The following is an 11,916-nucleotide window of genomic DNA, read 5'->3' as shown; positions in this document are numbered from 1 at the left end:
AGAAAAAGGGATAAGAAAAAACGATTAATAAAATACAAAAGTAAACTCCGTATACATAATAATAACAAAGGCCATCTTAAACACACAAAACACTTTCATGAAAATGTAAAAAAAAGCTTTAAACTATATAGAAGTGTTTTCACGTGAGAATCTCACAAACTATGAAATATTAGTTCTTGCAAAGGGATTAAAATTTATTCCCAGTCCAGATGTAAAATACATTAAACAAAATCTCAGACGAACTAGGTAGAAAAATGCGATGCAAATATCACTTTAGTGATAAAACTAATGCGGACACCAATCATCCTGTTAGAATCAAATCGGGATTTAAACCCTCTTTAGCAAACAACACAATAGAAAATTATCTATTTGCCACAAAGATGGAAATATGCAGACTTAAAATAAACAAAGTGAGAAATAATCTTTCTAAACATGAGAGAGCGGCACTCAAAACCTTACGTTCAAATAATAATATAATTATTAAGAAAGCTGACAAAAATTCATCTACTGATGTTCTGGATAAAAATCTATATATTAAACAAACACTGAATTTCCTGAACAACAGTATATGCTATGAGCAAATCACAACATAAAAGACAATAGTTATATCAAATCATAAACTGATTTAATTTAGAATACAATACATCAATACAAAGTTACCAGGTGTCGTATCCCGGTATGCAGAATTTTTAAATTCTATGCGTATGGATGCTTTGAACTTTACTTTGAAACTGATTAGTTTATTAGTTAGAGGCTTGGGATACCTGATGAGGAAAAGCCTTGGTAGTTAAACCTTAACCGAAACACCTTAAAAAACAACAAATATTTATGATAAAATATTGAATTGAACAAAATAGATTATGAAATAAAGTCAAATACTAAGAATATGTATTGGTATATATAGGATTGGTTCTGGACTCGTTATATCTCATTCAAGTTTATACGAGGCCTCCGCCTCAATCACGTTGTTCCAAACCTTCGTATTATCTTGTCTCTGGACATGCGTAATCTCCATATATGTATTTAGTACATATTTCTTAAAACATTATAAGAAATAAATGCATTAATAAATGCTATTATTGTATAACAAGGTATTTACAAATATGCCATTATTAAAGTCTGTGGAATTTGTTTCGGAATATATAATCTTCAAATTCATTACGTACAGACAATGTACATCCATATTTATCATTCTTACAACCATTATCACAGGAAACTTACATTCGACATGGGTAACTATTATTCAGTTTCTAATAGCATCACACCTTTACTTCATACAAAATAATACGAAGCGCATCGAATTTGATTATCTGTAGGGACAGACCACCTGAACATTGTAACAAATGTATAGTATTGTTTATAACTATAACGATCTTCATTACTTCAAATCAAAATAGTTAGACCAACCCCAATAATGGGGCATTGAAAGTTACAATCTAAGTATTAACATCTTCAAAAAAATCACATAACTTTACAGGTATCATACACACGTAGCAGGATTGTTATCAATAAATTATACACATGACTACGCAAGGGCAAACAGTGCAATTTCATCAACAACCCTTATCTTTACATGAATAGATTATATCTGTCTCACAATTACCTCTATTTATTTTTAGAATGATAATATTAATATCGTAATTTAATAGTATTGTCTAAAGCATTACTTATTTATATAAAGGAATTTAATTAGCATTATATTTTATCTTACTAGTTTAATAACAATTAAGTGTTAAATCATTATCTAATAAAATACACACATATGACCAGAGTTAGATAGCTTGATGACGTAGTAACTGATCTACACTAATTATGGAACAACCAATCAGATTGAGAATACAAATGACGAACTTTGTTGCTTGTTACGAGTGACGTGGGAACATTGGAATATCCAATCAGAATCTAAGTCTTAGACTAATGTATGCACGTGGTAATTCTTGGTGTATATTTGCAGTACACATTGATTGCCGCAGAAGTGAACAAACACTTCAACAGAGTTTACATATACAATGTATAATTTTTGAAATAGATTTAAACAAAATACAAATCAATTCATCTCTCAAATAGAGTAGAATTAATAAAATACATTTCATCTCTCAAATAGAGTTGAATTTCAAATATATTCATTTCATCTCTCAAATAGAGTTGAAATAATTATACAAACAAAATTGTTTTGTCTATTGAGTAATAGAAAAAGATCTCTCAGAAAAAGGGATAAGAAAAAACGATTAATAAAATACAAAAGTAAACTCCGTATACATAATAATAACAAAGGCCATCTTAAACACACAAAACACTTTCATGAAAATGTAAAAAAAAGCTTTAAACTATATAGAAGTGTTTTCACGTGAGAATCTCACAAACTATGAAATATTAGTTCTTGCAAAGGGATTAAAATTTATTCCCAGTCCAGATGTAAAATACATTAAACAAAATCTCAGACGAACTAGGTAGAAAAATGCGATGCAAATATCACTTTAGTGATAAAACTAATGCGGACACCAATCATCCTGTTAGAATCAAATCGGGATTTAAACCCTCTTTAGCAAACAACACAATAGAAAATTATCTATTTGCCACAAAGATGGAAATATGCAGACTTAAAATAAACAAAGTGAGAAATAATCTTTCTAAACATGAGAGAGCGGCACTCAAAACCTTACGTTCAAATAATAATATAATTATTAAGAAAGCTGACAAAAATTCATCTACTGATGTTCTGGATAAAAATCTATATATTAAACAAACACTGAATTTCCTGAACAACAGTATATGCTATGAGCAAATCACAACATAAAAGACAATAGTTATATCAAATCATAAACTGATTTAATTTAGAATACAATACATCAATACAAAGTTACCAGGTGTCGTATCCCGGTATGCAGAATTTTTAAATTCTATGCGTATGGATGCTTTGAACTTTACTTTGAAACTGATTAGTTTATTAGTTAGAGGCTTGGGATACCTGATGAGGAAAAGCCTTGGTAGTTAAACCTTAACCGAAACACCTTAAAAAACAACAAATATTTATGATAAAATATTGAATTGAACAAAATAGATTATGAAATAAAGTCAAATACTAAGAATATGTATTGGTATATATAGGATTGGTTCTGGACTCGTTATATCTCATTCAAGTTTATACGAGGCCTCCGCCTCAATCACGTTGTTCCAAACCTTCGTATTATCTTGTCTCTGGACATGCGTAATCTCCATATATGTATTTAGTACATATTTCTTAAAACATTATAAGAAATAAATGCATTAATAAATGCTATTATTGTATAACAAGGTATTTACAAATATGCCATTATTAAAGTCTGTGGAATTTGTTTCGGAATATATAATCTTCAAATTCATTACGTACAGACAATGTACATCCATATTTATCATTCTTACAACCATTATCACAGGAAACTTACATTCGACATGGGTAACTATTATTCAGTTTCTAATAGCATCACACCTTTACTTCATACAAAATAATACGAAGCGCATCGAATTTGATTATCTGTAGGGACAGACCACCTGAACATTGTAACAAATGTATAGTATTGTTTATAACTATAACGATCTTCATTACTTCAAATCAAAATAGTTAGACCAACCCCAATAATGGGGCATTGAAAGTTACAATCTAAGTATTAACATCTTCAAAAAAATCACATAACTTTACAGGTATCATACACACGTAGCAGGATTGTTATCAATAAATTATACACATGACTACGCAAGGGCAAACAGTGCAATTTCATCAACAACCCTTATCTTTACATGAATAGATTATATCTGTCTCACAATTACCTCTATTTATTTTTAGAATGATAATATTAATATCGTAATTTAATAGTATTGTCTAAAGCATTACTTATTTATATAAAGGAATTTAATTAGCATTATATTTTATCTTACTAGTTTAATAACAATTAAGTGTTAAATCATTATCTAATAAAATACACACATATGACCAGAGTTAGATAGCTTGATGACGTAGTAACTGATCTACACTAATTATGGAACAACCAATCAGATTGAGAATACAAATGACGAACTTTGTTGCTTGTTACGAGTGACGTGGGAACATTGGAATATCCAATCAGAATCTAAGTCTTAGACTAATGTATGCACGTGGTAATTCTTGGTGTATATTTGCAGTACACATTGATTGCCGCAGAAGTGAACAAACACTTCAACAGAGTTTACATATACAATGTATAATTTTTGAAATAGATTTAAACAAAATACAAATCAATTCATCTCTCAAATAGAGTAGAATTAATAAAATACATTTCATCTCTCAAATAGAGTTGAATTTCAAATATATTCATTTCATCTCTCAAATAGAGTTGAAATAATTATACAAACAAAATTGTTTTGTCTATTGAGTAATAGAAAAAGATCTCTCAGAAAAAGGGATAAGAAAAAACGATTAATAAAATACAAAAGTAAACTCCGTATACATAATAATAACAAAGGCCATCTTAAACACACAAAACACTTTCATGAAAATGTTAAAAAAAAGCTTTAAACTATATAGAAGTGTTTTCACGTGAGAATCTCACAAACTATGAAATATTAGTTCTTGCAAAGGGATTAAAATTTATTCCCAGTCCAGATGTAAAATACATTAAACAAAATCTCAGACGAACTAGGTAGAAAAATGCGATGCAAATATCACTTTAGTGATAAAACTAATGCGGACACCAATCATCCTGTTAGAATCAAATCGGGATTTAAACCCTCTTTAGCAAACAACACAATAGAAAATTATCTATTTGCCACAAAGATGGAAATATGCAGACTTAAAATAAACAAAGTGAGAAATAATCTTTCTAAACATGAGAGAGCGGCACTCAAAACCTTACGTTCAAATAATAATATAATTATTAAGAAAGCTGACAAAAATTCATCTACTGATGTTCTGGATAAAAATCTATATATTAAACAAACACTGAATTTCCTGAACAACAGTATATGCTATGAGCAAATCACAACATAAAAGACAATAGTTATATCAAATCATAAACTGATTTAATTTAGAATACAATACATCAATACAAAGTTACCAGGTGTCGTATCCCGGTATGCAGAATTTTTAAATTCTATGCGTATGGATGCTTTGAACTTTACTTTGAAACTGATTAGTTTATTAGTTAGAGGCTTGGGATACCTGATGAGGAAAAGCCTTGGTAGTTAAACCTTAACCGAAACACCTTAAAAAACAACAAATATTTATGATAAAATATTGAATTGAACAAAATAGATTATGAAATAAAGTCAAATACTAAGAATATGTATTGGTATATATAGGATTGGTTCTGGACTCGTTATATCTCATTCAAGTTTATACGAGGCCTCCGCCTCAATCACGTTGTTCCAAACCTTCGTATTATCTTGTCTCTGGACATGCGTAATCTCCATATATGTATTTAGTACATATTTCTTAAAACATTATAAGAAATAAATGCATTAATAAATGCTATTATTGTATAACAAGGTATTTACAAATATGCCATTATTAAAGTCTGTGGAATTTGTTTCGGAATATATAATCTTCAAATTCATTACGTACAGACAATGTACATCCATATTTATCATTCTTACAACCATTATCACAGGAAACTTACATTCGACATGGGTAACTATTATTCAGTTTCTAATAGCATCACACCTTTACTTCATACAAAATAATACGAAGCGCATCGAATTTGATTATCTGTAGGGACAGACCACCTGAACATTGTAACAAATGTATAGTATTGTTTATAACTATAACGATCTTCATTACTTCAAATCAAAATAGTTAGACCAACCCCAATAATGGGGCATTGAAAGTTACAATCTAAGTATTAACATCTTCAAAAAAATCACATAACTTTACAGGTATCATACACACGTAGCAGGATTGTTATCAATAAATTATACACATGACTACGCAAGGGCAAACAGTGCAATTTCATCAACAACCCTTATCTTTACATGAATAGATTATATCTGTCTCACAATTACCTCTATTTATTTTTAGAATGATAATATTAATATCGTAATTTAATAGTATTGTCTAAAGCATTACTTATTTATATAAAGGAATTTAATTAGCATTATATTTTATCTTACTAGTTTAATAACAATTAAGTGTTAAATCATTATCTAATAAAATACACACATATGACCAGAGTTAGATAGCTTGATGACGTAGTAACTGATCTACACTAATTATGGAACAACCAATCAGATTGAGAATACAAATGACGAACTTTGTTGCTTGTTACGAGTGACGTGGGAACATTGGAATATCCAATCAGAATCTAAGTCTTAGACTAATGTATGCACGTGGTAATTCTTGGTGTATATTTGCAGTACACATTGATTGCCGCAGAAGTGAACAAACACTTCAACAGAGTTTACATATACAATGTATAATTTTTGAAATAGATTTAAACAAAATACAAATCAATTCATCTCTCAAATAGAGTAGAATTAATAAAATACATTTCATCTCTCAAATAGAGTTGAATTTCAAATATATTCATTTCATCTCTCAAATAGAGTTGAAATAATTATACAAACAAAATTGTTTTGTCTATTGAGTAATAGAAAAAGATCTCTCAGAAAAAGGGATAAGAAAAAACGATTAATAAAATACAAAAGTAAACTCCGTATACATAATAATAACAAAGGCCATCTTAAACACACAAAACACTTTCATGAAAATGTAAAAAAAAGCTTTAAACTATATAGAAGTGTTTTCACGTGAGAATCTCACAAACTATGAAATATTAGTTCTTGCAAAGGGATTAAAATTTATTCCCAGTCCAGATGTAAAATACATTAAACAAAATCTCAGACGAACTAGGTAGAAAAATGCGATGCAAATATCACTTTAGTGATAAAACTAATGCGGACACCAATCATCCTGTTAGAATCAAATCGGGATTTAAACCCTCTTTAGCAAACAACACAATAGAAAATTATCTATTTGCCACAAAGATGGAAATATGCAGACTTAAAATAAACAAAGTGAGAAATAATCTTTCTAAACATGAGAGAGCGGCACTCAAAACCTTACGTTCAAATAATAATATAATTATTAAGAAAGCTGACAAAAATTCATCTACTGATGTTCTGGATAAAAATCTATATATTAAACAAACACTGAATTTCCTGAACAACAGTATATGCTATGAGCAAATCACAACATAAAAGACAATAGTTATATCAAATCATAAACTGATTTAATTTAGAATACAATACATCAATACAAAGTTACCAGGTGTCGTATCCCGGTATGCAGAATTTTTAAATTCTATGCGTATGGATGCTTTGAACTTTACTTTGAAACTGATTAGTTTATTAGTTAGAGGCTTGGGATACCTGATGAGGAAAAGCCTTGGTAGTTAAACCTTAACCGAAACACCTTAAAAAACAACAAATATTTATGATAAAATATTGAATTGAACAAAATAGATTATGAAATAAAGTCAAATACTAAGAATATGTATTGGTATATATAGGATTGGTTCTGGACTCGTTATATCTCATTCAAGATTTTTTTTTTTTCGAAGTTGAAATAGATGTAACAGAACATTGTTTCTGATGTGCCTGGTTATGGAAATGTCGAAAACACTTTTGTTCAAATAAAGAAACAACAATTCTATGTTATATCGAGACTTAATTTCTAAACGAAAACAGTAAACAGGCTGATTATTTGATTACTTTCACTTCGTTGCTTTATGAAAGAGTTAAGTATTAAAATTTCGATGTATTAAACTGGAACTCCCGTGGTCCAGTGGGAAGCTACACTAGCCCATAGCAGGAAGATCGCATGTTCGAACCTCAAAGCCGGAGATGAAAAAATAATTTCCTATATTAAATGAAACTTAACTTAACTTTTACTTTCAATTTCAAAAAGAGGGTCATGAATACATACAAAAGTCAACTTAAAAACAATGTTTGTATGTTTTTAAAAAATGTGTGTCCTAATTGCACCCCCCCCCCCCTTAAACTAAAACCTCATAGGCCCAAAACACCAAAGTAATTATTGGTAATTCATTGAATCTTTACTTTCAAAGTCAAAATTCCATGTGCTGCTTGGAAAAACATAATTTAAGCTAAAATTTGTGTCAAGTATAAGATTTTGACGAAAAAACGGCTGAAAACCGTTATTTTGCATGTTGCGGGCATCCACGTTTGGGGGGCATATAGCACGTATTTCCTCCAACTATACCATAATGGTAACTTTCCTGTGTCTATCAGACTTAGGACATTGCTTTGACACTTAAACTTTATCCTATTAGCCCTTATAAAAGTCTCCACACGACCTTTTTCGGAAGACTTTTGCATTTTTTTACTTTTTTTTCGCAAGTCACGTGACTTTTGGACAGATAACACGTGACTTCAAAAGACAAATTTTCTGATATATTATATTTTTTGAAATATTTTATCATTTATCTCTCAAATGGACCTAAAACGACCTTTATGTAAGCCTCAGTGCGAATGCTATATGCGATTGAACTTTGATAGTGTATTTCCATAAGTTTACGTCCAATTTGGCGGAACGTGAAAGGGTTAAGCATTCTTAAGCATTCTTAACCCCTTCCTGTTCCCATCGGTACCGATGGGCTATATTTTTGGGTAACTAACTTGCGCAAAGTATTGAATCTTTGACATTTGTTGACGTACAGAAGTGGTTAATGGCTCAAATCAATCCCCTATATCACAGCTGTGTGATTAGTGGTGCCTAAAACTTCTTTCGAGTACGGTTTGGTATCAAATCGCCCCTAACGGACAACGTTTTCTCCTGTAAAAACCGTGTTTTTTTTTTTATTTGAACTTAATATTTCCGTCGAGTATTGGAAAATAAACTGTTGATTTTAGGGGCAATATGACTTTTTTTTATTAACTTCGCCGTGTATTTTTGAGGGAAACTATTCAAAGTATGATTAAAACTTGTACTTAAGTGAAAAAAGTGATTGAAAGTGTACCAACGCAATCATTTACTTGAAATGCACTCTCAATTTGTGGTCATTTCTTTCCAAATTAATTGAAAAAAAGACAAAAAAGACAAAAAGTCATGATTTTTTTTTTTTCGAAGTTGAAATAGATGTAACAGAACATTGTTTCTGATGTGCCTGGTTATGGAAATGTCGAAAACACTTTTGTTCAAATAAAGAAACCGGTAAACGTCTAGAAAAAAATGGCAGACTAAAGTATGATATCATCCTATATTTGCTCAAAATAATGGGTTTTACAACAATTCTATGTTATATCGAGACTTAATTTCTAAACGAAAACAGTAAACAGGCTGATTATTTGATTACTTTCACTTCGTTGCTTTATGAAAGAGTTAAGTATTAAAATTTCGATGTATTAAACTGGAACTCCCGTGGTCCAGTGGGAAGCTACACTAGCCCATAGCAGGAAGATCGCATGTTCGAACCTCAAAGCCGGAGATGAAAAAATAATTTCCTATATTAAATGAAACTTAACTTAACTTTTACTTTCAATTTCAAAAAGAGGGTCATGAATACATACAAAAGTCAACTTAAAAACAATGTTTGTATGTTTTTAAAAAATGTGTGTCCTAATTGCACCCCCCCCCCCCCTTAAACTAAAACCTCATAGGCCCAAAACACCAAAGTAATTATTGGTAATTCATTGAATCTTTACTTTCAAAGTCAAAATTCCATGTGCTGCTTGGAAAAACATAATTTAAGCTAAAATTTGTGTCAAGTATAAGATTTTGACGAAAAAACGGCTGAAAACCGTTATTTTGCATGTTGCGGGCATCCACGTTTGGGGGGCATATAGCACGTATTTCCTCCAACTATACCATAATGGTAACTTTCCTGTGTCTATCAGACTTAGGACATTGCTTTGACACTTAAACTTTATCCTATTAGCCCTTATAAAAGTCTCCACACGACCTTTTTCGGAAGACTTTTGCATTTTTTTACTTTTTTTTCGCAAGTCACGTGACTTTTGGACAGATAACACGTGACTTCAAAAGACAAATTTTCTGATATATTATATTTTTTGAAATATTTTATCATTTATCTCTCAAATGGACCTAAAACGACCTTTATGTAAGCCTCAGTGCGAATGCTATATGCGATTGAACTTTGATAGTGTATTTCCATAAGTTTACGTCCAATTTGGCGGAACGTGAAAGGGTTAAGCATTCTTAACCCCTTCCTGTTCCCATCGGTACCGATGGGCTATATTTTTGGGTAACTAACTTGCGCAAAGTATTGAATCTTTGACATTTGTTGACGTACAGAAGTGGTTAATGGCTCAAATCAATCCCCTATATCACAGCTGTGTGATTAGTGGTGCCTAAAACTTCTTTCGAGTACGGTTTGGTATCAAATCGCCCCTAACGGACAACGTTTTCTCCTGTAAAAACCGTGTTTTTTTTTTTTATTTGAACTTAATATTTCCGTCGAGTATTGGAAAATAAACTGTTGATTTTAGGGGCAATATGACTTTTTTTTATTAACTTCGCCGTGTATTTTTGAGGGAAACTATTCAAAGTATGATTAAAACTTGTACTTAAGTGAAAAAAGTGATTGAAAGTGTACCAACGCAATCATTTACTTGAAATGCACTCTCAATTTGTGGTCATTTCTTTCCAAATTAATTGAAAAAAAGACAAAAAAGACAAAAAGTCATGATTTTTTTTTTTTCGAAGTTGAAATAGATGTAACAGAACATTGTTTCTGATGTGCCTGGTTATGGAAATGTCGAAAACACTTTTGTTCAAATAAAGAAACCGGTAAACGTCTAGAAAAAAATGGCAGACTAAAGTATGATATCATCCTATATTTGCTCAAAATAATGGGTTTTACAACAATTCTATGTTATATCGAGACTTAATTTCTAAACGAAAACAGTAAACAGGCTGATTATTTGATTACTTTCACTTCGTTGCTTTATGAAAGAGTTAAGTATTAAAATTTCGATGTATTAAACTGGAACTCCCGTGGTCCAGTGGGAAGCTACACTAGCCCATAGCAGGAAGATCGCATGTTCGAACCTCAAAGCCGGAGATGAAAAAATAATTTCCTATATTAAATGAAACTTAACTTAACTTTACTTTCAATTTCAAAAAGAGGGTCATGAATACATACAAAAGTCAACTTAAAAACAATGTTTGTATGTTTTTAAAAAATGTGTGTCCTAATTGCACCCCCCCCCCCCTTAAACTAAAACCTCATAGGCCCAAAACACCAAAGTAATTATTGGTAATTCATTGAATCTTTACTTTCAAAGTCAAAATTCCATGTGCTGCTTGGAAAAACATAATTTAAGCTAAAATTTGTGTCAAGTATAAGATTTTGACGAAAAAACGGCTGAAAACCGTTATTTTGCATGTTGCGGGCATCCACGTTTGGGGGGCATATAGCACGTATTTCCTCCAACTATACCATAATGGTAACTTTCCTGTGTCTATCAGACTTAGGACATTGCTTTGACACTTAAACTTTATCCTATTAGCCCTTATAAAAGTCTCCACACGACCTTTTTCGGAAGACTTTTGCATTTTTTTACTTTTTTTTCGCAAGTCACGTGACTTTTGGACAGATAACACGTGACTTCAAAAGACAAATTTTCTGATATATTATATTTTTTGAAATATTTTATCATTTATCTCTCAAATGGACCTAAAACGACCTTTATGTAAGCCTCAGTGCGAATGCTATATGCGATTGAACTTTGATAGTGTATTTCCATAAGTTTACGTCCAATTTGGCGGAACGTGAAAGGGTTAAGCATTCTTAACCCCTTCCTGTTCCCATCGGTACCGATGGGCTATATTTTTGGGTAACTAACTTGCGCAAAGTATTGAATCTTTGACATTTGTTGACGTACAGAAGTGGTTAATGGCTCAAATCAATCCCCTATATCACAGCT

This window comes from Mytilus trossulus, chromosome 14 (assembly GCF_036588685.1).
Source record: "Mytilus trossulus isolate FHL-02 chromosome 14, PNRI_Mtr1.1.1.hap1, whole genome shotgun sequence".
Taxonomy (NCBI): Eukaryota; Metazoa; Mollusca; class Bivalvia; order Mytilida; family Mytilidae; genus Mytilus; species Mytilus trossulus.
The sequence above is the reverse complement of the archived record's forward strand: the minus strand, read 5'-3'. Positions refer to the sequence as shown.